This window comes from Triticum aestivum, chromosome 1B, assembly GCF_018294505.1.
Source record: "Triticum aestivum cultivar Chinese Spring chromosome 1B, IWGSC CS RefSeq v2.1, whole genome shotgun sequence".
NCBI lineage: Eukaryota > Viridiplantae > Streptophyta > Magnoliopsida > Poales > Poaceae > Triticum > Triticum aestivum.
This window is the reverse complement of record NC_057795.1, coordinates 5,591,286-5,594,159: the sequence shown is the minus strand read 5'-3', so window position 1 is coordinate 5,594,159 and position 2,874 is coordinate 5,591,286. Positions and strand designations below refer to the sequence as shown.

The 2,874-nt window shown below is 39.8% G+C and overlaps 1 pseudogene; it reads right to left on the bottom strand.

The window, feature by feature from the left end:
• Window positions 1-575: 575 nt before the first annotated feature.
• On the bottom strand, window positions 576-1,871 carry LOC123102943 (gamma-gliadin-like; annotated as a pseudogene).
• Window positions 1,872-2,874: the final 1,003 nt, after the last annotated feature.

Here is a 2,874-nt window from a genome sequence, read left to right as displayed (position 1 = left end):
TAATGCTAATTACGTTTTGTTTGTCATCTGTAAATTACTTCCCTCTTTGCAAGAAACCATAAGAATAGTTTAATTACATGTTTGGCGCTAGCTATTGTGACTCAATATTTCCTCTTGCTTGCCGCATGATTTATCTTTTACCATGTGGCAACTTTAGTTTGATTTTCACCTCTTTGGAGTTCCCTGTAGAATTTCTTTCAAGAATGTGTCGGTGCCATCAACTCAAAATTGCACCAACACAAAAATATCTAGATTAATTTAAAGTGATGGATGGTTTCTAATCAGGCGCTTGTTTTACTGCTTATATGGCCCTTTTACTTCTAGACATTGAAATACGTTGAATTATTATTGTGTGCAATGTTCAGGAAATCGGTAACTGATGGCTGCTCGGTCGGCTTGGGAGCACCAATTAATAGATCAATCGGCCGATAAACTAGATTAATAGGTCGACCATTAATCATTAGATTACATAGGAACCTGCCGACATGAGCAACTAGCTATTGATGTGTAAGACTAGAATTGCAGTTCAGGATGAAAATATAAATACACAGTGAATGGAACAATGACAAGCAATGTTGGCAAACATGAACGTTCTTCTCTTTTATTCCCAATCTTGAACTAGCACTGGTCAGGATGACACATGATGGTGCACACCAGTTTATTTGGCATCGTTACATCGATTGGTAAATCAGCTAAGCAACGATGATCCATCTACCTATTAGTATGGCTCTTGCGTTTTTCATTGGCCACCAATTCCGGTGACTATGCTGGCAAATGGTGCCTTGATGATAGAGCACTCAGGTGGGACATACACGTTGCACATGGTTGGAAGAGTTTGCAACACCAATGACCTGATCGCCTCCAATTGAGCTGGTTGTTGGGGTTGGATGATGCCCTGGCCCTGGACGAGAGTACCTTGACCCACCTGTTGTTGCTGATATAGTGGCAGCAGGATACGCATGCCTTGTTGTTGTTGTTGTTGTTGTTGTTGTTGTTGTTGTTGTTGTTGTTGTTGTTGTTGTTGTTGTTGTTGTTGTTGTTGTTGTTGTTGTTGTTGTTCTTGCTACATGCTGATGGAATGCACGACGCTATGGATGGCTGCACACTGGAGCTGCTGAGGAATCTGTGCTAGTTGTTGGCAGCATTGTTGCCTCATCACTTGGCAAGCGCTTTGTGGCCAGATCATTGACCAGAGGGATGAGACCAATGACACAGGTCTGCATTGCTGCAAGAGTAAATTCTTGCATGGGTTCAGCTGTTGTTGTAGAGATGGCTGAATGAACGATGGTTGTTGCTGGGGGAATGATTGTTGCGGTTGTTGGGGTTGGGGAAATGGTTATTGTGGTTGCTGGGATTGGGGAAATTGTTGTTGGGGTTGTTGAGTCTGGGGGAATGGTTGTTGTGGTTGCTGGGGATATGGTTGTTGTGGTTGCTGGGACTGGGGAAATAGTTGTTGGGGTTGTTGAGTCTGGGGGAATGGTTGTTGTGGTTGCTGGGGATATGGTTGTTGTGGTTGTTGGGGGAATGGTTGTTGTGGCTGGAGAAATTGTTGTTGTGGTTGTTGAGGCTGGGGAAATTGTTGTTGTGGTTGATGGGGGAATGTTTGTTGGGGTTGGGGAAATGTTTGTTGTGGTTGCTGGGAGAATGGTTGCTGAGGCAGCAGGACTGGTTGTTGTTGTGGCCATTGTACTTGGCCGCTAGGGTCGACCTGCATATTGGCGGTGCCGATGGTTACTGCCATCACAAGGATTGTTAGGATGAGTAAGGTCTTCATGGTTAATTTGCGTTAACCACTACGTACTTGGATTTGATACTTGTGCTCTAGTTGTGTGAAGGATGGATGATGGTATGGAGTCTACATATTGCAGGCCTTTTTATAGCTCCCATGGTTAGGTTTCTTTCCATTTTTGCTTTCCTTTTTAAAGTGATTCGATGCTTATCGAACTAATTATTTTGTGTGTTGTGTTTGGTGGCACTACATACAAACGTAATTATGGAGTGATCATCAAAGTTGCCTTTTTATGGTTCATATCATCTAAGAGTGAGGAAAACTTGATAATTGGTAGTGACTCATCTTATTCACTTTGCATGTCAAATAATTATCTGGATTGCATTACAATTATCTGGTTTGCATTCCTTTTGGATCTAAGTTTGTCATATTGTACAAGTTGTTAGACATAAACCAAATCTTCATAGCTTGCGGGGAACTAAATTTGTGTCCTTGTGCATGTTGTTAATATAGATCAGGCTAGTATTGTGATGTTTGTTCTGGACTCTTATTCTTTTTTAAACTAACTTATAGTGTTGTATAGTATGATGGTAAGATGAACAAGCTGATAGTAATGTTGTACACGTTATTAAGACATGACTCATCAACTTCTCTTTTTATGTCAAGGGTAGTAATGTTGTACACGTTATCAATACATGACTCATCATATTCCCTTTTTACGCCACGTGTTGTAATTTTGTGGAAGCTATTAATAAAATTGGATTAGTACTGGCTTTGCACGTCTTAATTGATTCACTCTTTACGTCAAGTGTTGTAAGTATATGCAAGTCATTAAGAAATATTGGATTAGTACTAGCTTTACACGTCTTAATTGATTCACTCTAAGTACATTTGAATGTTTTTATGTATTATTTGTAACATTTGATGCATTTAGTCCAAGTTGTTCATGACAACTGTTGTTACTAAAATTTCTGAGAATGATTTCGAGCATTTACAAAGTAAATAGTGGCATATTTGTATCCTTAGATAGCTAAAAGCATGTATTTATTACACCATCTACTAACATACCTTTAATCTGCATAGACTTGTCAAGAAGTCCTTAATTGGCATGTTTATCTACTAACATACCTCCTTTCCGGTTTATA